Source organism: Puma concolor, chromosome E3 (genome assembly GCF_028749965.1).
Source record: "Puma concolor isolate L17-30 chromosome E3, mPumCon1.1.hap2, whole genome shotgun sequence".
NCBI lineage: Eukaryota > Metazoa > Chordata > Mammalia > Carnivora > Felidae > Puma > Puma concolor.
This window is the reverse complement of record NC_141682.1, coordinates 21,331,843-21,359,591: the sequence shown is the minus strand read 5'-3', so window position 1 is coordinate 21,359,591 and position 27,749 is coordinate 21,331,843. Positions and strand designations below refer to the sequence as shown.

Genomic DNA, 27,749 nt, shown 5'->3' with positions numbered 1-27,749 from the left:
GTAGAAATGCTCACGGTAGATTTCCAAGCAACGTAGCTCAAGGGGACTTTCAGTAGCCCAGAGAGGACTCCACGAAAGAAGCTGTTGAAGCTGCCGCAGCATAAAGCATTCCTGCTGTCCATGTGTGAGTATCTCGTCCCCCAAACCCCTCTCCCAGGTCTGCAGGGAATCACCACCTTCCCCCAGGAGGAGGCAGATGGAGGTTCCGCTCTCCCCTTCCAGGCCAGCGCTCGTAGATCTCCAAGGGCGGGCGGAGGCTCCCTGTGACCCCAAGGATCAGCCCCTTCCAGTGCTGGGTCACCAAGCCAGGACCACCCATTCTTGCTAGCTCAGCCAGAACTTGGTACAGATGAATCAGTGGTTGGAGCCTGTTCGCTGGGAATACCTCCCCCCCCCCGCCCCCGCCCCCGCCCCCGCCTTCACTGCTGGCTCAGCCTCTAGTGAATGTTTCCATTAGAACTCGCCCTACAGGGTCGTAGCGATGTGGTAATCACATGGATGGGAGTAACGCGCACTTACCGAACCTTTGCCTTCTTCTGGGAAGTCTTCTGAGCACCTTATGACATGAATTCGTTCCCTCCTTACACCTGCCCCGTGAGACAGGGACAGTTATTAGCATTCCCACCCACCCATCCAACGTGCCCAAGATAAAACGGAGACACAGAGAGGTTGAGCGGCTTGCATGAGATCACACAGCAAGGGGCTGGAGGAAGCGGGACGTGGAATTGGCTTTAGGACTTGCTCTTCCAGCCACGAGGCTCGCCTGTCTCCGGGAGACGACGGCCTTTGCTGTCAGCATGTGCCTCTAGGCAGTCCGTTTCTGACCCGCAGCACTTTTGGCTGCGCTCTCTCCAGCCCATGTTGGCCCCTGCCTAGAACCCAGCCATTTTCCCTTCTCAAACAGCTAATGAAGTTCACACTTTAGCACTTCCCCGATAAAGATGGTCACACTAGACCCCCGTCCTGACTGCCCTGGGGCCAGGCACCAGACAGCTGGGGGTTGCCCCTACCTCCCAGAGCCCACCGAAGGCATCAGTAAGCCGCCCCTGCAGCTCCAGCTTGCTGCTACCCTGCCTCTGCGTGGCCCCGCAGCCTCGTGTGGAGACAGAGGAGGGAAAGAGAAGGGGGAGAGGGGGGGAGAAAGAGAGAATGGCCGGCGCGGGGAGGGGGGCAGGAGTTGGGACAGCAAACGATGTGGCTCCAGAAGACACAGCGGGCGACAGGCCGCGTGACTGTCGCCTGGCCACACCTTCCGAGACCGGGACGTACAGAAGGGAGCATTTAATACCGTCAAGACCACAAGGCGCTGAGTGGCACCAGCAGCAGCCACAGGTACGTGCTCCCCTGTGGGTCTTCCCGGAACAGCAGAGAGGGAAGCGGTTCCCGTTCCAGGCTCACACCCAGGAAGAGGCCAGAAGTGCTTTTAGGCTCTGTGTGCCCAGCGTGAGCCGGGGGTGGGCACGGGTTTTCCCTCCGTCCTCACCAGGACCTGTGAGTCCTTGACCAACAATCAGAGATGTTGAATGACTCCTTTAAAACAGTCGGAAAGCTCTCGGGGCGCCAGGGTGGCTCAGTCGGTGAAGCATCCGACTCTCTATCTCAGCTCAGGTCTGGATCTCGGGGTCGCGAGTTCAAGCCCCGGGTTGGGCTCAGAGCTGGGTGTGGAGCCTACTTAAAAAAACAAAAACGGGGGCGCCTGGGTGGCGCAGTCGGTTAAGCGTCCGACTTCAGCCAGGTCACGATCTCGCGGTCCGTGAGTTCGAGCCCCGCGCCAGGCTCTGGGCTGATGGCTCGGAGCCTGGAGCCTGTTTCCGATTCTGTGTCTCCCTCTCTCTCTGCCCCTCCCCCGTTCATGCTCTGTCTCTCTCTGTCCCAAAAATAAATAAAAAACGTTGAAAAAAAATTAAAAAAAAAAACAAAAAACAAAAAACAAAAAAACCCAGAAAGCTATCATTAAGTGTGGATGCCAGGATTCGAAGCCCAGAGGTACCTCCCTCTGCACCCTTCTGTGAAGGCTGGTACGTCCTACCCACGGCTAAGCTTGTTGTCCCAGGGCCCGTGGGCGTGGTACCCTCGTGTCTCTGGGGTGAGTGGGTGAGAGGCAGAACCCAACGTTCCATCCACCGCTCTCACCAAGGTTGTTCTTCGTAATCAGTCTCTCTGGAGGAGTGTTGATAACCCAAGAAACATTTGTCTCCTCGCTGGGCTCCAGCTGCCTGCCCGAGGAAGTCTGGTTCGTCCCCCACCCTGGACCCCCGCTTTATTCTCAATCTACGTTCACTGGCCTCCTGAGCTCAATGGCTGCTGCTCATTTTGCGTAGCCGAAGGGATGACGGATGCTTCTTACCTGGACCCCCCCAGGCGTCCCCACTCCTGGACCCCCTGAGGGCATCCTACCAGGGAAAGAAGTAGTAGGCAGGACTTCCACTGTCAATTTTCATCCTCTCTCAGGACGGAATCGAGAATGTCTGCGTCGCCTCTAGGCCCCCGCCCCCTGCTACCTTCTCCCGTTGGCTCTCTGTTGACTCAACCCATGAGAATTGGATTAAACCCCATCCCAATGTATGGTGCAGAGGCAGAATAGCATAGGAATAAAGGAGAACTTGGAGTGAGCCAGATAGGTCTGGCCAAGATTCTTCCACCCACGCTAAACTCCTCTCAGCTTTATCGTCCTCTCCTGTAAAATGGTAACGGTAGGACTACCTATCTCGGAAGTTTGTCGTGAGGATCCAACGAGATCATGTATGTCTTTACACGTTGTGTTTATCGGATGCTACAGTGGCCTAACCAAGAGAGGTAGATTTTTCTCGTTAAATATGATACACAGAGGTAGTCGGGACATGATACCAATCACCGCCAAGGCTCAGATTCTTTTGTTTTCCTGGACTGCCACTCTTAGCATCAATGTCTTTTCCTCTTGATCGCAAGATGGCTGCTGCCGCCTGACCATTATATCCACGTTCCGGGCAGATAGAGTAGCTTTCCTGGAAACACCGTCAAGTAGACTTCCATCCTGACCTCATTGGTCAGAGCCGTATCGCGTGGCCACCTTTGGCTGATATCGGCGATATCGGTAGGATGTTAGACGGTTCCTGGCACATGGTAATGCCTGATAAGGCTCAGTTAGCTCTTACGAAGGCGATAACAATGTATGATTTTTACACGATCCTGGCTCCTCTTGGAGCTGGGACCTAACCCTGAAGCCACAGTCTCCCATTTATATCCAGGCCTTGTCATCTTCATGAGCTCCCATCACCCAAGAATGGGGCTCTGAGTCACCTGCCCAAGATCGGCGTGTGCTGTGGGCTGAAGTGTCTACAAGGGCCACTGCACAGCCCCTGGGTCCCATCTCTTGCTTCCGTGCACTGCCCCCTTGTCTGATTGTCCTAGGGTGTCTCTTGGACCATCCAGCCACCGGCCAGGCACGTGCGTTCTCTTGGAAGTTACTAATAAAGCCTGGATGAAAAGCAGGGCCCCTACCAGTGGCTCTCGGCCTTTCTATCTCGGGAATCACACAGAAGCTGGCAGGTTCTCTTTATTCGGGTGCTCTCCAGTCTTGGTTCCGGCCACATGCCTCCCTCACCAAGAAACCACCCTAGCCCCTAGTCACCTTAGGGGGCCTTGGAGAAAGGAGGTGGGGAGTTCGTTCACTGGGATCTGTGAGCTGCTTCAGACACTAAGGGAGCCAGTTTCTCAGCGAGAGCAATCCCTGTGCAAAGATCATTGCAACAAACATCCATATCCCAGCTTCCCTGGGTAGGAGTTTCTTTAAAGTATAAACCTGGGAGCGAAAGGGCGTGGCCACTGGATACTCCCCTCTTTAACCTCGCTGTATATATCCGAATGGCTTACCAAAGTCGTCGTTCACGTTGACAGTTACACCGGCGACAGATAATTGGTTTCTCAGCATCCTCGCCAGCACCTAATATTGTTGGACCTTTTATTTATTTTTTATTTGTTTTTGTTGGACTCTTCACTGTTTGGAAACACCAAGTCCTTAAGATGGGGCTCCTTCGACGTGGGACTTTACATCTTCATGATGACCGAGGGGAGGGACATCTTTTTACGAGTTTCCCAGCCACTCGTGCCCTGTGAACTCTCCAAGGCACTGTGCCTGTATAACCGTGTTCTCCAGTGCAGAACTGTGGATTTTGATCTGTGGAGGAGAAAATTCCATTTGTCCGTGAGACCCAGCCCTACCTGGGTGCAGTAAAAACATAGTTTGCTAACAAGAGCCCGTGAACCTGCACTGGGGTCCTCTGAACTAGGACTCAGGAATCGAGGTCCAGGGAAGGAGTGTCCAGGGGTGAGCCAGGTACAGAGGCAACGAAGCAACCAGAATTCCAAACCCGGAGCCGTCAGCAGAACAGGACTCAGTTTATAAATACTGGACCGTAGCCAGCGTCCAAACAGCGTTCTAGGAGACCAAAGCTGAACGGGAAATGAAAGGTGAATTATAAATCAGGCTCCAGGCAAAAGAGAAAACCGGGGAGGGAGGGCACGAGGCAGCCAGGAGCCAAAGATTCTGTCTCCGTCCCAACAGGGAAGCACCCCCTGAACCATGGTGCGATAATTCACAAGGGAAAGGTTGTCGGAGCAGGAGAACGGCACTTACGGGGTAGGGATGGGGGGGTGGGGAGAAACCTGCCTGGAGCAGGTCTTGTGGGCCGTGCCTGGAGGAGCAGGAGCCTGGAAGGACCAGGATGGCGAGGATCCGTTGGTTAGACGAGAGGACCATCAACTGTCTCCTCTTGCTCACTGTGAGCCCCTACTGCATTTGGGGTGATCATGCACCCGTGAAAATACTCCTTTTCTGATCCTCGCTTTGCAACTAGGCTTGGCCAATGAGTTGCTAGCAGAAATCACCAAGTGGAGCTTCTGGGAAATCTGTTTAACAGGGGCTTACTCGGGAGGGATAGATGTTTGCCTCTTGAATACGCTCTGGGTTTAAAGCCCTGTAAATGGGTCTCTGTTAGTAGCAAGGGCAGAGATTTGCCGGGACGTCTGCATACTTGACTATTTGGGGGAAGGGGGGGTGTTAATGACAGAGCAGGATAGATACAAAGTTTCATTAAATAACCACACAATGCTTCAGCAAAGCCTGCAATTCTTTTCCCAGTCTGTAACCTTATTTTTCTTCTTCTTCTTTTATTTGAGAGCGAGAGAATGAGCACAGGAGAAGGGAAGAGAGAGAGGGGGAGAGAGAGTCCCAGCAGATTCCATGCTCAGCCCAGAGCCCGATGCAGGGCTCGATACCACGGCTCTGGGATCACGACCTGAGCCAGTATCCAGAGTCAGACGCTCAACCGACTGAGACACCCAGGCGCCCCAGGCTCTGCACCTTTCAATGTAACGCCACACTGGGTCAGGCCCTGCTTTGCAGGGTCAGGTCATTAGCAGTCTAAACAGGATTTCTAAACACACATGATCACATGGCTTTAGAAATCTCTCCGGCCTTCCGAGTCCAATTCGGGGGTGTTCCCATCTTTTCCTTCCGCAGGTGGAGAAACTGAGTTGTGGGTAGAGGACGTTATTTGCGCAAGGTTACAGAGCAACGTATCAAGCTAGGTTTCCAGTATCCATGCCGACCTCCCGTCCCTTGTGCCGTCTCTCCCTACCTCTAACATAAGAATATTGCAGTGGATTGCCTTCCAAATACCATTGCTTTATTATCCTAAAGGAACCAGCCTCCTGAGTATCAAGCAAGCCCCGCCTGCACATTGGGCACTGTTTCCATAGACATAACCCTCCCATTGCTACAGGAATTCTGGTATCCCTTCAAGTTCATTAAAACGGGATTTTTGCTGCATTTACCTTGTGCCAGAGCAATAACCATTTCACTCTGGGAAAATTTGCTCTCAAGGAATTTCCACGTCTTATTGTTGGTTGGATGTAATGATCTGCCCCAAAACGTGGCGCTAAGAGCTTTCTTATGTTTAAAATGAAAAGCCAGCCAAGCATTTGTCCTGAACATCTTTGGCCAGTACCCATGCTCTCCGGTCCTGGTTGGCTTTGATGTCCCGCCCTGCTCCTGACCCACCCCCATCCGGGGATGGTTCAGGTCACCCTGGAGTATGACCTTCTGTGACCGGCCTCGAAGTGAAATTCCCCGGCCTTGTCGGGGGAGGGAACAGGGGCCGGGTGGTTTGGACTGTGCTAGTTTAGGTGGACGCCTGTGTGGTCTGAGAACCGAGTCCCAAGGGAAAAATCGTCCCTGTGTTTATTCTGAAAGATCTCCTTCCCGAGCCCTCTGGGACTGTGACATTCGTGCCTCGGGAGGAAATCGGATATTCACCCTGGAAGCCACTTTCCACCGTTCTGGGAGGTCGGCTCTTTTGGAAGAATCGGAGACGATAGAATCGGAAGGGATAGATGTTTGCCTCTTGCACTCTTGTCAAGAGTGAAGGAAGAGGTGCTAAGAGACCCCTGGTTGCCCACCAGCTGGAGGAAAGGTAGAGGAAGGACGGGAGGACAGTGGGACAAAACTGGAAGGCATACAGACTGCACCTGCCCACCGTCTTTATACACTAGACACGGGGCTTGGACTCTGGTCAAACAGGCTGAGATCCACGAGGGTACCAGGATCAGGCTCCGGGGCCTGGATTCTAGGTAGCTCAGTCTGTTAGGACCTGCTTATAGGCGAGGGGGTCTTGTCCTATCACAGATCCCAGCCCAGATGCCTGGAGCCTGCAGGAGGGAAGCGTAACTGATTGGGGGCGGAGCTCTATGGTGATGGAGATTATGGCAAACCGGAGAATGTGAGGCCAATGACCCGTTTGCTAACACGACAGTCTGGCTAGATACAACACAGTCCCATGCAGACTAACGAACGGTGACCTCCGGTGAAGTGAGGAGTTTGGGGGGAAAGGCAGGAGACCTTGCGACGTGGAGCCCACCTGGGTCCCCAGGCATTGTACTTGGGGTCCTAGACCCAGCATCCGATGGGCATCGCAAAGTCAGAAGGGCGAGATTCGGCACCCGTTCAGTCGCGGGTTCATTTAACACTTGCCGATGGGCTACTCTGTGTCAGGTCATGTGCTGGGCGCTGGAGACACCGAGGTGGACAAGGAGACCCAGTGGATGTGGGGTCGGGGAGGGCGACTTCATTCCAGCACCGCCGGGCAGGGACTGAGGCCACTGACCAAGTCGGCCCAAGTCGGCTCGGGGTGGGAAAACCAGGCAAACCCATCGGTGGAGTCGGGCTCCGGGATCTGAGCAAGGCTGATACCAGGAGTCTCTGGTCAGGAATTCTGCTCCCCGGACAAAACCAGGGCGGGGCCGTGCAGCCGGGTTTGGCCAAGTGAGGGAGGCGGGTCCAATTAAAGTAGCCGCGGCAGGAATTTAATAAGCACGGGAACGTTTACAGAGACAGCTCCCTATTGGAGAACATGGCCTCGTTTCTGAGATTTGAAACGTTTGATGTTGTTCTGACTCTGTTCCGAGTTCCCAGCCAGCTCTGCAGAGGGCCCACATCCCAAGGAGCCTCCTTTGAAGGAGCCAGGCTGTCAATGGAGTTATACTAATTAGGCAACCAGAGTGGCCTCAAATGCCTGTCCTCATTTGCAATTCAGCGTGTCTATAATTTGCCAAAAAAAGAAAAAAAAAAAGAAAGCAAAAGTCCTCTCTGTAAAATTATTTCCAGGTTGGCGAGGGAGACTGCCTCGGTCACCATTTATGAAGCACTTAAAGTACCAGGGTAAAACGTCCTCGTGGGTGATGAAGGGGGGGCATTATAGTTTTGATCCCATTTTACAGATGGGGAAACTAGAGTTCAGGAAGGTGAAATATTCACCCCACAGCCACCCAGCTCGTAAGGGACAAAGCCCGGGTTTCCATCCACCAGTCATTTATAACGGTGGTTCTCAGCCAGGGTGACTGTCCCTCAGGAGACATGCGACATTTTTCATTGTCACCGCGTGGGGTGGGGGATGTTCTTGGCATCTCGTGAGTAGGGGTTAGAGCTGCTCCTGGACCCCCTGCAGTGCACAGGGCAACCCCCCCCACAACACAGAATTATCTGGCCCCAAAGGTCAATCGTGGTGAGTCAAGACTGAGAAAGCCTGATATCGCCCGAAAGAGCAGGTTTTAAATCTGCTGGCCTGACCGCAATTGCATGGTCTGGGGGAACTTTTCTGAGCCTCATTTAACATCTTTAAAACGGAAGGTGTGACAAATATAAAAGATAGCATATGAAAGTAACGCTCTTTGCTCTCTCTCTAGGTGGATAGATAGATAGATAGATAGATAGATAACATCTTTCTTTTTGCCTTTCTCTCCGGAACTAATGAAGTGCATGTACATTACAGGAAGTCAAAGATTGGGATAAGTCTGAACTGCATTGCTCGGTTCCATAAACCACAGCCCTGGCAGCCAGTGCCTTGCACCAAGAAAGCCTTCAGCCTCAGGATGGAAATCATGCAACCTTAGTGTCCGGGGAGGGTCTTAGAGATCAGCATTCAACCCCGTTAACAGATGGAGGTACCAAGGCTCAGGATGTACGTCCCAGATACCTGTTTCTTTGCCTTTCCAGCTTGCAGCCCTCCTTTTGGGAACAATACCTTCACTTCCCTTGGGGAAACATCCTTCCCTGGTCACAGTGATGTGATTAGGGTGAGAGCGACCCCTGATTCCAGGAATAGACACATGACACTGGCTTGGCCAATCAGAATGTTCCATCTCCCCGGCCTTAACAATTGGTTCAGGAATGTGCACATGACCCACTTTGGGCCAATGAGAATAGATATGACTTCTTCTGGACTTGTTGCCTGTGAGCCATGAGAATGGAAAATCCATAGAGAAAGTCCGCTCAGACTCACGACATCCCAGACTGAGCAGTACCGGGAAACAGAGAAAGGCAATACAAGAGCTCTAGCCCTGGGCATCTTGTTTGAGCCTCTGGATCCAGCCACGCCTGAGGCTCCGTCTTTTCACTTACGGGAGTGTCCGAGAAATCCTTTTTTGCTTAAGACAGCTGCAACTGAACTTGTTTTGTGGTAACACATGACCCGAGGTGAAATCAAGAGTCAGACACTCAACCGATCGAGCCACCCCGGCGTCCCTACCACTGTCCTTGTTTCTAACATCACAGGGTGGTTTTACCCATGGTTTGTTTGCTTTATTTTATTTTTTCACCAATGTGCATTCTGGGCGGGGTGGGGGCAACTTGTCTCTGCTCTACTGAGTCTCAGTGGGGGCAGCTCAGAGGGGAGGGGGTGCTGGAGTCACCTAGAGACTCCTACGCCTGGCGTCGGGCCTGGGAAGCCTCGGACAGCTGGGCCCCCTGACATCTCTTAGGGTGGTTGCCCCAGCCCAGCACCTTCAGGCTCGCCGACGCCTCGCATAGCGGTTCAGGACTCCAGAGGCGTGTGTCCGTCCCGTGAGCGAGTGCCAGGCTCAGAGGTCACTGCTTCTCTCGCACCCAAACCTGCCCCGATTCAGGGAGCCCAGTGGGACCTCACCTGTCAGTGGAGACCTGACAGGTGAATAATGGTGCCAGGAGATGTTTTCTGCTTGATCTTGACATTCATAATAAATGAGATTCAGCATATGCCCTCTTTTGTGGCCACCTTCTTTCGCACAACACTTTATTTACGAGATGCACTGTATCTGCGTTTCGTCCATGCCTATTTGTTACGGGCTGAAGGTTTGTGTCCCCCACAAATTCATGTGTTGAAATTCTGAGCCCCAAGGCGACGGCATTTGGAAGGAGAGGCTTTGGGAGAGGATTGGGTCATGAGGCTGGAACGCTGCTGAATGGGATTGGCTCCATAATGAAAGGGACCCCAGACACTTCTCCTATCGTCTTTCTTGTCCTGCAAGGACACAGCAGGAACACGGAAGTGAACCAGGAAATGAGCTGTCACCTGATGTTGAATCTGCTGGTGCCCTACCCTTGAACTTCCCAGCCTCCAGAGGTGGGAGAAGTAAATGCTTGCTGTTTAAGCCCTCGGTCAAGGGTGTTTGGTTATCGCAGCCTGAACGGACTGAGACGGCATTGCTATACGGCATCCTACCGTGTGACCGCACCACAGAACCTTATCCCTCGCAGTGTGGTAGACATTTGGAACCTTGTCGGGTGGGGCGGTCACGAGTGGTGCCCCTACGCGGATTCTCGTGTGTGTCTTTTGGTGTTCTTGGGTGCACGTTTCTATGAAAACGCCTGGTCCTGGGGTATACGTACACTCACCTTAGGGGATTCTGACACGTAGTTTTCTTTGGTGGTGGTTGTGCAAAGGCACACGCTTTCCCAGCAGTGCAGGAGGGTCCCGGCTGCCCCAGGTCCTGGCCGACATTGGTCTTTTCTGTCTTGTTTCAACCGCTCTGGTGGCTGTGACCATCTGGCATGCTTCCAACAGTATCAGTCCTTTCTGACCCAAGGCCATGTCGCACGTTCACGTAGATGTTCAAAAAAGTTTGCAGACGAAAGGATGTTTGCTTGGCTCTGACTGAGCCACCCTGGACTCCTGCAGGAACTGTCAACATGAACTTCTAGAGCCCGACTGTGGAGTCAGATTGATGGATGTCCCCCCGTGGGGTTAGTGTGGTGACGCATCTATCAACATCTTTGCTGCCCCTGCTACTTATTTTTCATCCCGTGGCCTGTCATTCTGTTCAACTCAGACCACGAGACTTTCATAGCCTCAGGGAAGGGTTTTAGAGCAGGAAAAGCAGAGAAAAGTGCTTTTGGAGTTTCAAAAGCCAGAGCCCTGGAGCTTTTGGAAGACTACAAGATCGGAATAATCTCCTCCCCCCCCCCCCCCCGCCCCGCAAACTTCTGGGAGCAGGGGTGTGGTCAGCAAAACCGGAGACCCCACCAAGATGTCCGTGTTCTAATCCCCGGAGCCTGTGAATGTGTTACCTTCCGTGGCCAAAGGGACTTTGCGGATGTGATCCAGCTGAGGATCTTGCGATGGGCAATTACTCCAGATGGTGCAGGTGGGCTCAATGCCATCACAGGGGACCGTGAGGGAGATGGGAGACTCAGACTCCGAGAAGAAGAGGGGACGATGCGAAGAAGCAGAGGTCAGAGCGATGGTTGCTGGCCCGAATATGGAGGAGAGGCCATGAGCCGAGGAAGGAGACGGCTTCTCCAGGTCAGGAAAGGCCAGGAAACCAATTCTTGCCTGACGTCTTCAGGAGGAATACGATCCTGTCACCTTTTGATTTTAGCCCAGTGAGGACCATTTTGGACCCCTGACCTCCCACCAAACTGTCCGATAACGTGTTTGTGTTCTTCTAAGCCAGGGAGTCTGTGCTGATGCGTCGTACAAGGGATAGGACGCTGACCCTGGGGTCGAGGTAAGTAGAGCTCAGGGGAAAACAAAGCGAAACTGGAAGGTTCCTCCTTGAGAGGAAGAGCTGTCGAGGCCCAGGGGCCAAGTAGGGGTGAGTCCGTATCTACAAGCCCAATGTCCACCTCACCTAGAGCGAAGGTCAGGGCAGCACTGAACGACCTACTGACTGTCCAGAACATTGGCATCCATCCATTATTCAATCTACACACCGTTTGGCTCTGTCTGGACAATCGTCTCCCTTTCCCCAACCGAGGGGCCCATCTGCTTCATTTCTGAGGAGATACGAAAGCTAGCCCTGACCCTGACATCTGTGGGGTGTTCCTCCGCCCCCCGCGCCGTGTGGGCGTAGACAGGCCACGGTCAACGTATTGCCCATTGCAACGGAAAAGCGTCGAGACCAAAGGAGGTACGAGTCAGGTGGTCTTGTCTCGCTTTCAGCTGGCCCCGTGCGTCATTTCAGCATTCAAGAGAGAAAACCCGGTGGGTCCTTCTCAACAACCAAACAAGAATGGAAACAAACCAAAAACGCGGCAAGCTGGGGTGGTCTCCAGCGTGAGTCTGGCCCCACACCGTCATCGTGTGTTGGGGAAGGGGTAGGACCAAGACTTTGCAGAGACGTGACCCTCAGCACGGAGCTGGGTGGGTACAGGCTGGAATGCGGCCACCTCGTTTCTGGTGGAGACTTTTTTACACTTCACCACACCTGCCCAGGGTCATATTTTAAACTCACACGCTTATTCTTGTTGTTGTTTTTACCGAACTACAAGCAATGCAACATGATTATAAATCTCAGAGGCACGGACTGGCATTTCTTTGAAGCTTTGGTTTTTTTTTTGTTGTTTTTTTTTGGGTTCTTTTTTCCCCATCTAACAGATGTAGCAAGCCCACAGTGTTTTAATATGTATTGCACCTTTATTTGATTTCATGGACAATTGGTTCTTTCACAAAGCAAAAGAAAGTTAAGGAAAGAGTGTTTCCTTCTTCTTCCCAGCATGCAAGTTTCCTGGGGAAAGGAAGTCCGTTAGGATGTAGGAGGCCAGCCTGCGGGGCCCAGCTCCCCATGTACTGACATGCTGGTCACATAGGCTAGGGCTGTCAGCGGGGCTCTTGGGGGTGCATCCCTGATGACGAACACTGAAAATCTGGGCACCATGGGGGAGACCAGCAGGTCACTGCTACCTGGCCTCCAGAGGGCAAGAGAAGCCAGGCGTTCCAGCTGGAAGGGTATTTCTCGACAACATGGGAGAGTTAAGAGTAAGGGGAAATCAGTTTGTTGAGAAAGGCAGTGATGGGATGGAAGAAGGAGGGCAGATCAGCATCACCATTGTCTCCCGTGACTGGAGGTCAGAAATTCATACTGGGTTCGGGTACCATTTTTAGGAGAGCGGAGAGGAGTTGCTTCCAGCATAGCTGCACAGATCATCCCTTTGAAAACTCGAAAGGAAAAGCCTCTTCCCAGCTGAATAGAATCGAAGCATGAAGAATGATAACAATGCAAAAGCATCCATTAACATCGATCAAACACTTACTGGGTTGCAGATGGTCTACTAAGAATTCTCATGCATTATTTTACCTACCTTACGAGGCAGGTGCCGTTATCATCCCGACCCTACAGGTCTGAAGAGGGAGGCCTGGAGGGATTAAGACACAGCCAAGGTCACCAGTCTGCAGGTGGATGGCCTGGGATTTAAGTTGAAGCAGTGTGGCCCCAAAGTCCATGACCTTGACCATCATGCTATCCTCCTTCTTTCCACATGGGGTTAGCCCATCCCCATTTTAAAGGCTCAGAAACTGAGGCTCAGAATACTCTAAGTGAAGGTCATTGGAGGTAGGGCCCAGCTCAGCTCAATCTGGATTATTGCCAGGATTTCTGAGAAAGACACCTCCTCTCCCCACTTGGGTTGCTAAGCTGGTTGGTTGTAGGTTGGCCCCAAGATACTGGACCACCTTATACCGTCTGAAAGTTTAACCATCCCCTAGGAAAGCCGGGTTCTGAGGTGCTTTGGGGTCAGGAATGCCCCAAGACAGTTCTACTTCCATAATCTCATGAAATCACTCATTGGCTTAATTCAATGTGAGTTGGCAGGTGCCTATATTCTGTCTGCCATCTGGATTCTTAGACGTACCCCCTCCAGCACGGTCCCTGCCCCAAGAGGCTGAGCTGCGTGAACTTCATTGCCAGCTCCCAAGGCTTTCGGCTTCCAGTAGAATCTGGCTGACGGAGCACACTGGCCGGAGGTCGGAGGAAGGGGGAGGGGGAGGCCGGAGGTTCATTCCCTGACTGTGGCTGCACAGAGTGGGCTGGATGGCGTCAACCAAAGGTAGCAGGTGGCCCCTCCTCCCCTCCCTCCCCTCCCCTCCCCTTCTCCTTCTCTGTCTCTCCCCCGCCCCCCCGGCACCTGCCCCGGGATCTGGTGACAGCTCTTTTCCCTTCCCCTCCAGGCCCCGCTGCTTTGCACTTTTGTAAATAGTTCCTTTGTTAAACGCTATTCGTATCACCCCAGTTGAGTGTCCCATCTGCTTCCAGCTGGGACCATGACTGACACAGATGGCTTTCTGTCACTTACAACCAATAATCTCAATTATTCCAGGAAATAAAATACTTCAAGTACTACTTTCAGGCAAACGTGGTATTAAGCCCCTCATTTGCTTGACGTCGTTCATGGCTCACGGTAAACCGGCTTGGCGCATCATGCAAGTTGTCCCAAAGTGCCTCAGTTGACCTCCCTGGCCAATGGCTATTACACCTGCCAACACGGAATTAATCTGTGGCCTCTTCCCATGGGTGATTGCTTCTAGGTGCCTTTATGAGGCACGTTGCCTTTCTTGATGCCTTCCTAGTCCTCAAAAGCCACCTCCTCCTTGAAGCCCTCTTTGCCACATTACTCCCCCAAGCAGTGTATGTCTTTGTTCTCAGTTGAATCACCCTGGCCATCCTCAAGCAGAGAGCTTAGTGAACTGTAAACCGACTTCCTGGTCCTTCCTCTGTCCCTGATGCTTAGAATAGTGCCTGACAGGTAGCAAGCAGCTACTTGGTGACAAGCATCTGAGGCAGCCTCACAATCAGGAAGAGGGAAGGGAAGCAGGAAGGGAGGGAGAGATTGAAGTTACTTATCGGAACCCAGAGTTAATCTTCAATTATGGCGTCATTTGTATTAGGAAGCTCTCAGGGCTTCTGAACACAAAAACTTACCTGTGGGGAGCGGAGCCCATTTCTACCACCTCAATTGAAATGAATTTTCTTTCTTTCTTCTTTTTTGGGGGGGGGGGGAGGGGCAGAAGGAGAGGGAGAGAGAGAGAGAATCTGAAGCAGCTTCCACACTCAGCATGGAACCCGATCTCACAACCTAGAGACCATGACCTGAGATGAAATCAAGAGTTGGATGCTTTGGGTGCCCGGGTGGCTCAGTCGGTTGAGCGTCTGAGTTCGGCTCAGGTCGTGGGCTTGCAGTTCGGAGGTTCGAGCCCCGTGTCGGGCTCTGTGCTGACAGCTTAGATTCTGTGCTTCTCTCTCTCTCTGCCCCTCCTCTGCTCACACTCTGCCTCTCTCAAAAATAAACATTTAAAAAATTAATTTAAAAAAAAAGTTGGACCCTTAAGCAACTGAGCCACCAGGTGCCCCCTTGAATTTTCTTTTCTTTTCTTTTCTTTTTTTGCATGCTAATTCTACATCAAGAAGTCATTCCCATAGACTCTGGCCAGTGTCCTTGTTGGCAACTGTTTCCTCTCCTATCGACACGCAGAGCCTGGCCCCCTCTGGGGGGAGCAGAGACCCCCAAGATCACCAGACCACAGATTCCCCAGTCCTGGCCCAGCCTCCTGGATTCCACCCTTCCCTTTAAGCCAACCAGGAGAAGCAGATGGAAGAAAGACGCCCTCCCCAGCACCCTCCCTGCGTCCGCCAGCCCGGCCTCATGCGGAGGACAATGCCTTCTCTCCGCACCACCAAATGCCAAGCCATTGATTGACTGCAACACTCGATTTCAACCCAGCAGAGGACCTGGCAGGCCTTTGATCAATATTTTCCACAACAGACCACTTCCCTATGATAAATGCACTAGTTGAGAAGAGGAACAGATTAACTTTTCAGTGCGGATGGCAGGCAGCAAGGAGGAAAAAGATGGCTCAATTCTTTCAGGAAAAGAGGATGGGGTCTATTTTCCGAGCTCCCTGCGACCATATTTCAGCCGCGAGAGAACCGTGAATGAGAAAGCTCGTTCCTAAAGGGTCTGGGGAATGCCCACCGTCAAAGCAAACCGGAGGCCGCCACCCCCCTACCTGTGTCGGACTCAGAGGAAGCAAGCGAGAAGCAAAGGTAACAGAGAGGGAACGGGAAAGATTATATATATTCTCTGGATTCTCGGGGCAGCTGAAGGATGAGGGCCAGGAGGAGCGGTGGCGTGGAAAGTGCACGCAAAGGGAAGATGGAAGTCCGGGGAAGTGTTCTGTCCCCTCCCCGTAAATCCTTCTCCCTGACACGCAGCGCGGGGAACAAGGTGATTCTCCACGGTGATGGAACTGCGATTGCATCAGAGATCCTCCAGCCCCACAGACGGCGGGAGGGGCCCTCGAACAACAGCAGGAAAGGTGCTCAGGGATGAAGCGGTCAGACCAGGAGCCCAGGGAGCCCCGGGGGCCTGGAGTGCACACCCCGCGGCTGAGCTGAGGCGCTCCGGTGAGATCCAGCACAAAGAAATCACAGTGGCCACATCCCTCCATCCATTTAAAACTATTTGGCCGTGTGCCAAGTATGTGCTTGCTAGGCACCGTGGGTCAGGAGGGAACCAGCAAGACTCAGACTCTGTGGTCAAGTTGCTTAATGAACGACGCTTGCGGTAATGACTGACAAGGAGTAAGCATCCCCTCCCTGCAGGCTGGGTGCTCAGCTCTACGCATTGTATCATTTTGTGCTCCTCCTGTCCTTACCCTCCTCGTACAGATGAGGAAAGCGACACTTAGAGATGCGAGCTGACTTTCCCAAGGGCACACAGCTCGTGCGTGACAGGGCTGGAAGTCAGCGCCCCTGGCATTGTGACTCTGGCGCATTACATAAGAGTTGCATAAAGTGGGCGGGTGCAGACTGGTTCCCAGGGGCAGACAGGTCACACCCGTCCGAGGAGAGTCAGGAAAGCTTCCCAGAGGAGGTGGCAGCTCCTTTTGTTATTGAAGGACAGGTTGGGTTTGAACAGATGACGATGGAGATGAGCGTCCAGAGTCCAGCAAGTGTGAGAATATCACCTTCCCTCCGACCGTCCTCCAAGAACCTGGACATGATGGTTGATTTCACGTCAGTTTGACTAAGCCAAGGGGTGCCCAGATTAAACGTTATTTCCGAGTGAGCGTGTTTGGGGACGAGATTAACATTTGAATGGTGGGCTCAGTACTTTGTTCTCCCCTCTCCAGCCGGGCACCAGTCCATTGAGGGCCTGCAGTCGCCAAAAGGCAACAAAAGTTCGCTCCTTTGGCCTCTTGCCTGTCAGTTCCAGCTCCATCAATCGTCTCCTGCGATTGACTAGGCTTTATACCATCGGCTCCCCTGGTTCTCAGGCTTTCAGACTTGGACTGGAATTATGCCACCAGCTTTTTGGGGCCTCCAGCTTATAGACGGCAGAGTTTAGCCTCCAGAATCATGAGCCAATTTCTCATAAATCTCTTCCTATACATATCTTATTGGTTTTGTTTCTGGAGAGCACTGACTGGTTCACGGGGCACGGTAAGGGGGACAGGAGGCTTCCAACACGACCCCCAAAGGCCCGGCCGGTGCAATCCCATTGCCCTGAGTGCAGATGTTCCTATAGCAACTTCCTTCTAAGGAACAGACTATGGGGAATACGATGGCATGCCACGTCCAAGACTGGGAAGTCACAACATCTATGACTTCCATCTTGTTTGTTTGTGTTTACTGTCTCTGGTTCTTCGTGGCTTCATTGGATGAACCAAACTGCCGTGTTGTGACCTGTTCCACAGAGACTCCCACATAGCAAGGAGATGAGGGCAGCCTATGGGTCACAGGCAGTGAGGAGCTGAGGTCCTCGCTACAAAAGCTACCAAGGACCTGGATCCTGCTGACGACCATGCTAGTGTGACATTGGGAGACAATCCTTTCCCAATGGAGTCTTCCGATGACTGCGGCCCTGCCAGACCTGGATGACGGTCTCGCAAGGATCCCAGAGCCAGAAGACCTGGCTAAGCCAGACCCATATAAAGTGAAAGATAATTTACATTGTTGCTTCCAAGCCACTAAGTTTTGGAGTAATTTGTTATGCAGCAATAGGAAACTGATACATTGGGTCACAAAAAGTGTTTACCTTCTTACTATCATCCTTACAGATGAATACAGTAGCCTTGTTATCTCTTCGTCTCCCAGCTTTCTCTCCATATTCCACGGTCCCTCAATATCCAGCCAACCTCAAGTCCACAGGGCTCCCGTGACGTCCGGTATCTTTGTTCACGGGAAGGCATGGAGGACCCGAATGGACAGGTAAGCCAGCACTACCCCAGGCTCTTTGACACTAAGGTGGCTCCTCCATTAGCTGGTGGACCACGAAAGAGTGAGGCTGTCTTAGGGTTGAGACGAGGGCTCAGCGGAATTAAGATAATATTGAGACAGATGCCTCAACTCCGTCCCAAACTATAAATACCTCGTTGGCGAGATCCCCGAGGCAACTGTAAATACAAAGGTTAAAGGGAATTATGAAATTCCAGCACGATTTCAGTATAATTTGGACGTGAGCCCCAAATGCCAGAGCGGACCATGTGGACGTGCCAGCTGGAGGGTCCAGCTGGAACCTGTCATCTTTAGGGTCCTCTGCCTCCCCCTCAGCCTAAGCCCAAATGACGCCACCAGCTGGCCATCCATATGGGACAAGGCATCGAAGGAAGGAGAGCACATACACGCAGAAGGACAGAGAGACAGAGAGAGAGCTGGGCAGACGTTTTCCCTCGTGGGACTGCATTTTGGACCCTGCATTCCATGAGAGGTAGAAAGTGGAAGCAAGACTTCAGAGATCTGTACTGATTACCTTCTGTTGCATCGTGGACACTGTGCTAGTCTAGCACCTGATGAGATTAGAAACATCCCCTTTCAAGAGCCGGGACTGTGTGAAAAGCAAACTCAAATGTGGCGACTCTAGAGCACTGCAGGAAAGAGGCTGCCTCTCTTCGTCTCCTAGGCACCAATTACCAAACACTCGGTGGCTTAAGAAAACCACAGGCTTATTAGCTACAGTTCTGGAAGTCAGAAGTGCCAACGTGGCCTCACCGGGTATCAGCAGGGCTCTGTTCTCTCTGGAGGCCCTGGGAGAGAACCTGTTTCCTCGCCTCTTCCAGCTTCTAGAGGCTTCCGCATCCCTCGGCTCGTGGCCCCGTCCCCCACCTTCAGAGCAAAGCCCCTTCTTGTCCTGTCAGCTCTGCCGTTCTCGGTCTTCTGCCTCCTTCCTCTGCTTGCAGAACTTGCGTAATTACGCCGGGCCCCCTACAGAATGGAGATCATCTCCCCGTCTCAAGAGCAGCTCACTGGCAATCTTAATTTCATCTTTGACTTGGTCCCCCTTTGCCATGTAAACCTGACCTATTCACAAGAATTAGGAAGCAGCCATCTTTGGGAGGCCATTATCCTGCTTCTCGCGTTGCCCAACCCACAGAATGGCCATTTGGGCACTTCTGACCCCACCCTTTTCCCTGGGGTGACAAAAGGCAAACCAGAGGAACCTTTCCGGGGACCAAGGTCAACGATTTGGATGCACCAAATTAAAGGGACTGACGCCCTGGAAAGCAGGCACCCAACAGTGGTCTCAAAGCAAACGTCTTAGCATCCCTGATTCAGTATTTATTGCCTCCTGTACGAAGTGGGGTCAGCCACCAACCGACCCCACGGAATGGGTGTGAGGTTTGCCCGATTCAAAAGTCTGTGTGGCTTAGTATGAATGCCGGAGCAAGCTCTCCCTCTGGACCTGCCCTCACCATTGTGTTTCCTGTGTTAGACTCTCCGTACCACATTTCCCAGCCTTTCTGTTTCATAAGATGCTGGAAGCAAATAATCACTTCTGTCTTCAGTTCCAGAACATTCATCGCCTTGTGTACTCCATGCAATTTTCCAAATCACAAGCTAATTAAATACTCCAGCAAAGGGCTAAGAGTAGATTAAACATTGATGTGGGCATCCATCGATTGGCGCATTTCCTTGACTCCTGGCACAGTGTATCAATAATATTAAATAATCTCTTAATAAAACGTCCTCCTCGTGATACCTCCCCCCCCTTCGCTCTCTCTGAAAATGCAATTGCATAGGAAATAAACACTCTTTGTAAATGGCCATCAATAAACGCCAAATAGGATGGAAGGGATGGGGTAAGCGGAGTTCTGGTACACGTGCTTGATTGTATTACAGTCGAAATAAATCCGGACAAACTACCCTGGACAGCACTAATTCAGGATGCGTGGATGCCTGTGGGTTATATTTTTCCCCTTTATTTCTTAACAGGACCTGCCTGTTCGGTTCAGCAGGGATTCAAAAACATTTACTCGATGCCTCATTGCAAGAGCAAACATTGTACTCAGCAACACTCTACGTCAGGTGCTGGTGCTCAGCTATGCTGACCCCCGATGTCCCAGGTAGTTCCTTCCAAGCATCTTAGGATCCAGGCCCTAGTGTTATGCTGTCAGACCAAAGACATTGGGGTTTGGAGACGCGAGGAAATCTGCTCTTTCTCGGCCATACAGAGAGTAGTAATTGGCAGCAGCAGGATTTTATTCCGGGTCTGTCTGATTCAGGAGCTGCATTTCTTTTCTTTTTCTTTTTTATTCTTAATGTTTATTTTTGAGAGAGAGAGACAGAGCGCGAGCGGGGAAGGGGCACAGAGAGAGAGGGAGACACAGAATGCGAAGCCGGCTCCAGGCCCTGAGCTGTCAGCACAGAGCCCGACGCGGGGCTCGAACTCACGGACCGCGAGATCACGACCTGAGCCGAAGTCGGACGCTTAACCGACTGAGCCGCCCAGGTGCCCCCACGGGAGATGCATTTCTAACCACTGCACAACATTACCTACTTCATGCCAGACCCTCGCCTGGGAGTCTGAGATGCAGTTGTGAATCGCAGGAGGTCCTTGTCGCGGAAAAAGCTGTAACCCTACTGGGTTGACATCCCATTCATACTTAAAAAAAAAAAAAAAGTGTTTATTTGAATGAGTTGCATGGTCCCGAATTGCAAAAAAAAAAAAAAAAAAAAAAATATGAAAGGGGGTCCCGAATTGCAAAAAAAAAAAAATATGAAAGGGTACACAGCGAAAAGCGAGTGTCCCTTTCATCCTGTTCTAGAACCCCTAGCTACTTACCTTCTCATTAAATAGCAGAAAACAAGTACTTCCCTCCTCCTTTCGCAACCAGGAAACACTGTCGAAGCGAATGGAAAGCGTAAACGAGATTGAAAGGCGACGCCGAGCGTCCTGTGTTCATCACGCGCTACGGACGCTGAGCAGGGCAGGGCCAAGTTGACCCACAGGGTCAGGCCACCAAGACGCGAGAGGCAAGAGCCTCAAATCCAGGCTCAAAAAGGAAAAGAAGGCGAGGCCCACCGGCCGCGCGGGGTCAAACGGTTCTACCACCGCAGTGGCTCAACGGGGCGGCAGTTTGTTTCCCGGGCGACGAGGGTCTGTGCCCCACATTCAGGGGCTCAGGTTGCTTCCGTCCTGGGGAGGCGTAGCCAGGTTTCCCTGGCGGGGTGGATGATTATGCGGGAGGGTGTTATGGGCACGCGGAAGAATGCCACGTATCACTTCTGCCCACATCCCCTGGGGCCGATTTTAGCTACATGGTGCTCACTGCACAGAGGCCTGGAAATTGGAACCCAAGTGGGCTTCCCGGAGGAAGAGGAAACAGGGGGACCTCAGAACCAGCCCTCTACTTTCCGGGTCCTGCTCAAGGCCAGATGCCGTGAGTGCAAATAGGCGATGAGAAGTCTGGATGTGGTCTCTTGGGAGACCGTAGGGGGAGGGGGGCAATACCAGTCCCCAGCTGAACGGGAGTCGGGAGCGGGACCCCTGTGCAGGAAGGGAGATGGAGACAGCTGCAGCCCGAGGAATCTCTTCCGGCAGGATAACTCTTATTTCTTTGAGCCCAGAATGCCTCAGTGATGGACGTTTCTTAAGAGGACGCAGCTTTCTAATGCTTGGATTTAGAGCAGTAAGAGATCAAACTGTTCCTAAAAATAATTGGGAAGTGTTTTGTGTACTTAAGATAAGGCAATGCTATAGATGAGAGAGAGAGAGAGAGAGAGGTTGATAGTGATGTATATTTATACAAAGTTTATATGTAAGATATTGCGTATATAGAAAACTCAGAATACAGCGAAACCTTGGTTTGCGAGCACGATTCGTTCTGGAAACGGGCTTGTAATCCAAAGCGCTTGTGCGTCAAAACCAGTTTCAAGAACCATTGGCTCAGTTGTGATCATGTGACGCTGGGCGTCACGTACGACTCGCGCTGCAAGACAGCACTCGTTTATCAAGTTAAAATTTATTAGAAATGCTCATTTTGTGGAATGCTCGAGAACAGGCTACTCACAGTCCAAGGTTTTATATTCTGATAGGGGTATTGAGATGTCCAGAAGGTGTAAGGGGACGAGTCTACACAGTACATGTGATTGGACTCCCAGGACAGACAAGGATACGGGCGCCTCCTGGTTTCTCTGCTCACTGCAGGTGCCGCCTTGGGCCAGGGTCTCGATGCCTCTGTGTGCTAACCGCCTGTGGAATCGCTTCATCCATCACCTCCCGCGAGCAAATTCCGGAGATGTGCCACTGTCCTCATTCTCAGTCCATCCTCTACCCAGCAACTGCAGTGATATTTTTTAAATTTTATCTTAAAGGGAGGGGGGTGCTGGGACAGGGGCGGAGGGAGGAGAGAGAATCCCCAGCAGGCTCCATGCTCAGCCCTGAGCCTGATGTGGGGCTCGATCGAACCCTGGGATCACGATCTGAATCGTAATCGAGAGTCAGATGCTCAACCAACCGAGCCACCTCGGCACCACCCCCCCCCCCTTTTTTTTAGTTGCCGTGATATTTTTAACGGTAAATTTGACCATGTATTTCTCCCAGGCCAGCACTTTGCTCAGTACTCTCTTGTGCTTACCCTCTGCTGGTCCAAGCACTTTGGAAAACAGTTGGCGATTCCTTATAAATTAAACCTACACTGGCCATATGGCCCAAGCCCCCCACTCCTAGGTGTGCACGTAAACAGAAATGAAAACATATGTTCATTTAAAGACCCGTATGTGAAAGCTTATAGCGGCGTTATTCAAGACAGCGCAAAGCTGGAAACGACCAAAATATCTATCTACCCGCAGATAAATAGAAAAACAAATTATGGTATATCCATATAATGAAATATTCCTTTGTAATTAAACACACACACACACACACACACACACACACACAAAGCAGTGATATTCACAGCGCGGATGAATCTCAAAAACATCGTGCTGAGTGAAGGAAGGCAGATCCAAAAGATGACACATTGTATCCTTCGTTTATCTGAGGGTCTAGAAAGCGCAAGCTCAGCTAAGGTGACAGAAGGCAGACCCGTGGTTGCCTGGAGCGGAGGGAGGGGGTTGACCGCAAAGGCAGCACAAGGGAACCTTCCCGGGGGATGGGAATATTCTGTATCTCAACTGGAGAGACAGTTACGGAGGTGTGGAGAGCTGGCAGAATGTACTGGACTGTGTACTTGAACTGGGAATATTTGATGGTATGGAGATTACACTCCAATAAATTGACGTTAAAGTAACAAGATTGAATCTCCCCGTGTGGTTTTCCCTCTCATTCGGAATGACTTCCAAAGTCCTTACCACAGCTACAAGGCTCGGAATTTATTCCTGTCCTGCACAGCATCTCGCCCCCAGTGCCGGGCACGCCGGCCTCCCTGCTGATTCTCAAACACCCACCTCCATGCCCTTGCCTTTCCAGAGCCTTCCACTTGGACAGCACCTTCCCTGGCTGCTGTCATGGCGGCTGTCTTCACCTCTCCAGGCACCTGCTCGTAGGTCACGTCCTCAGAGCACCCTCTGATTCCCACCCCCATTTTTTTTTTTTAATTTTAGAGTGAGAGCACAAGCTGGGGAAGGGGCAGAGGGAGAGAGACAGAGAGAGAGCATCTTAAGCAGGTCCCATATTCAGTCTGGAGCCCGACGCGAGGCTCGATCCTACAACCATGGGATCGTCATCTGAGCCGAAATCAAGAGTTGGATGCTCAACCAACTGCACCACTCAGGTGCCCCTGATTCCCCCTTTCTGTCACTCACGATACCTGGAGTCTATTTTCTTTTTTTAATTTTTTTTAATGTTTTTTTATTTATTTTTGAGACAGAGAGAGACAGAGCATGAACGGGGGGAGGGGCAGAGAGAGAGGGAGACACAGAATCGGAAGCAGGCTCCAGGCTCTGAGCCATCAGCCCAGAGCCCGACGCGGGGCTCGAACTCACGGACTGTGAGATCGTGACCTGAGCTGAAGTCGGACGCTTAACCGACTGAGCCACCCAGGCGCCCCACCTGGAGTCTATTTTAAGCTGGCCTCATGCAGCTTATCGCAACCTGAAAATATGCCTAATGAATTTGGCGTCTGTTTTCCGGAGCTAGAATGAATGTTTTGTGAGGGCAGGCATGGTGTTTCATCTCCATAATCTCCACACCTGTTATAGTGCCTGGTGCATCATAGGCTCTCAACAAACATGTGCTTGATTTAGTAAAATATGAGTGTGCCCATACACATATATGCACATGCATATACACACATGTATGTATATGCACGTATACGTATAATGTAAAGCACTAAGGGCTATGAAGAAAGAGTGTGTGTATACGTGTGTATACGGGGGACATATTGGATGACGTACTCAATGAAAACATCTCTGAGGAGGTGACTTTTAAACAAAAACTCAAACGTAACAGGGGAGTGAATCGTGCAGATAGCTGGATGAGAGCATTCCGGGCAGAGGAACCACAAGTGCAAAGGCCCTGAGGTTGGCATTCAGTAACGGTGAGGTCAGCGTATCTGAAACAGAACGAGTGCGCCCCCCACTCCCTGCCCCCCCCCACATATGCCCTATCGGCGTGTAAGTTTCCTTTACATTGTTGCTCCTTTGATCATTCATGTAGTCGTCTGTCTCTTCTACCGGACTGTGAGTTCCACAAAGGGAAGACCGTGTCTGTTTTATTCAAAAGGACGTATCTGCACCGATGGAGTGCCTGGCACAGGGTGGGGGGGACGTTCGAGCACGTGGTGACTATGAACTGTTTCATGAAGGAGCGAGAGCGGAAGGAGAGGAGGGAGTGTCGCATTGGCCTGGACAAGGGACTCTTGGCTTCATGGCTTCAAATGGGAGCACCGGTGATCCGCTGGAGCGCGGGCCGCCTCACGGTCCTGTCCAGAGGGGGGGAAGGAATCGAGGAACCTCCTGGCTTTGATTACATGGTTTGGCCAGATGGCAAGCGAGGGCTTTCCCACCCAACTCAGACCCATGGCTGGTGCGGGCACAGCCGATTCTGCCATTCCGCCCGTCTCACTTGGTTATGCGGGCACGTCGGGGGAGGCGTTTGAAGTAACGTACGGACCCCTGAGGCGTTTTCCAGGGGGAGAAATATCCCACCCTATTCTGTCACCTCTCCTTTCAGCACAAGACCTTTCTTACTTGGAGAGTCATTTTTCCTGATGGCCAAAAAGTAAGAACGTATTACAATTAAACACCCGCGGGCACAGATAGACCCCCCCACACACACACACACATACACACACATACATACACCATTCATAATTTACCACGTAAGAGATAAGCCCTGGTGATATTCTGTTGTATTGAACGCCACTCTTTTGGTGTGTGAGGATGCATCCTTTAGAACATATGAACATCACAGGGCGTCTGGGTGGCTCAGTCAGTTAAGTTGCTGACTCTTGATTTTGGCTCCGGTCGTGATCTCACAGTCGTGGGGTCGAGCCCCGCGTCAGGCTCCTTACTGCCTCACTGACAGCGTGGAGTCTGTTTGGGATTCTCTCTCTCCCTCTCTCCCTGCCCCTTCCCTGCTCATGCTTTCTCTCTCTCCCTCCCTCTCTCTCTCTCAAAATAAACATTTAAAAAAGAAATATGAACACCATGCAAGAAATGTTATTTTGTAACATTTTTAAATGTTTATTTATTTTTGAGAGAGAGAGAGAGACAGAGACAGAGACAGAGTGTGAGCAGGGGAGTGGCAGACAGAGAGAGGGAGACACAGAATCCGAAGGAGGCTCCGGGCTCTGAGCTGTCAGCACAGAGCCCGACGCAGGGCTCGAACTCACGATCCCCGAGGTCATGACCTGAGCCGAGGTCGGACGTTCAACCGACGGAGCCACCCAGGCGCCCCTATTTGGTAACAAATTTAAATAAAGAGCTTATCTTAATGACTTCTCTCACTGTTGAATAGCCTGCTAAACTCAAATTTCAATGCTACTTCACAGAGGTGCTGTGAGTTTATTTAAGTCAATGCCCTGGTATTGAGTGTTTAGATTTGCTGTCACCGTGTTTATACACAGCTGCCAGGGAAATCTCTGCCCACATCTTTTCTTCGCCATCTGTGTCCCTCACCTGGGGACAAAGTCGGAGAGGCCTGCTGGTGGGGAGAGGGGAGCACAAGCATCCTGGACGAGGTCACGTCCGCCGTGTCGTTCTCCAGAGATGCCGAACCCTCTGTCCACCAAGCCCGCGTTTCTCTTTTCCCCCAGGTCTCCCCAAATGTGTTACCTCTTTATTTTTGAATCACTTCTCCCAGAGCCAGTGATGGAACCATTCGTCCTCTGCTTGCTCGCCAATACTGCAATTTTTATCAACAGGATGCATGCATGAGTGAGAAACCAGATCCAAAGAATTAATGATAATGTAGCAAAGAGCTCCCACCCCCTCTCCCCTGCATTTTACGTGTAGCGACCCATGGATCGCCTCCTAAGTTGTTGGCCTTATATTTCTCCTGATGGTTACCTCCTTATCATCATACGATAGAGACACTTACATTTGTTAAGATCCCATATTTAGAAAATACTTGTTTCCTTGATATTAACCCTTACACGACACTGTCTCCTTCTTCCCCAGCTTCCTGTGTCATCGTTACTTGTAATTCCTTATCATTGCATTATTCCTTTTTGTTCTTCTGTTGGCTACTCTTTTTTAAGGCTGTTGCTTAAAAGCCGAAACCTCCTAAGGTGTAAGGTTTTTTAAGCGATATAAACTGAATACGAATTGAGTTCAATTCACATGAATTGAATATACCGGTTTCATACAACAATGTGAAATTCTGTCATAATTTCAAATGACAGAAAAGTTGTAAAAGTTTTGAAAAGATTCTCTGCATACCTTTCACCCGGATTCCACAAATAATATTCTTATTGGCTCTAGATATACTGACATCGCCATACGCATATGTAGATAAGCATACATATTACTGTTATTTAGTAGAAGCTTCTGAGCTGTTTGAAAGTTGCAAATGTGTTATACTTTTTGTTTCAATTATTTTTTTTAGTTTTTATTTTTGAGAGAGAGAGAGAGAGAGAGAAAGCATGCACGAGGGCAGGGCAGAGACAGAGAGAGAGGGAGAGAATCCCAAGCAGGCTCCTCACTGTCAGTGCAGAGCCTGATGTGGGGGTCGATCCCATGAACCATGAGATCATGACCTGAGCCAAAACCACGAGTCGGACACTTAACCGACTGAGCCACCCAGGCGCCCCTTCACTTCCGCTTTAGAGTGAATGTTTGTGTTCCCTCCAGCAGGCGAGGACACAAGAGTTTCCAGATCACCACAACCTGACCATGCTGGCCCCCTGACTGTGGACTTCCAGCCTCCAGAACCGTGAGCTAGAAATTTCTGCCCTTCACAATCCCCCCAGTCTGTGACGTCGTGTTACGGCGGCCTCAACAGACAGCCTCTGAATACTTCAGTGTGAATTTCCCGAAAACCAGGCCATTCTCTTCCATAACCACGGTGCGGTGATCAAAATCAGGAAATGACACTGAATCATCACTATTATCTCATCTACAGATCTTACTCAAATTTCACCAATTGCCTGCTAATGTCCTTTGTAGCACAACCAAGGAAAATTGGCTGCCTTTTTAAGTGCAAATAATAAATACGGATCTCCGTTTCTTGTTTCATTTGCTTTATTCATCCTGTGCACCCTTTAATAAATGCCGTGGTTTCCTTCTGGTAGGGCCCGGGCAATGCGAGTTAAGTCTATTCCTAGGTACTTTCTTGTCTTTTTTTATTCCTCAGTATTTTCATTTGTTTTGGCTGGTATTATTCTGAATGGGATCTATTAATCTTTTATATCGTACCTTGCTGAACCCTTGTATTAGTTCAAAGCGTGTGTTACCCAATTTTCTAAGGAGACAGCATATTACCTGCAGATAACGATAATTGCATCTCATCCCCCCGCCCGGAA

General features: G+C 51.2%; 1 long non-coding RNA gene across 1 annotated transcript; it reads left to right on the top strand.

Annotated features, from left to right (window-relative positions):
- LOC147573044 (uncharacterized) lies at nucleotides 1–27,457 on the top strand. Its single transcript, XR_015245618.1, has 2 exons — nucleotides 1–124; nucleotides 27,079–27,457. It is a non-coding gene; the product is annotated as an uncharacterized LOC147573044 (long non-coding RNA).
- Nucleotides 27,458–27,749: the final 292 nt, after the last annotated feature.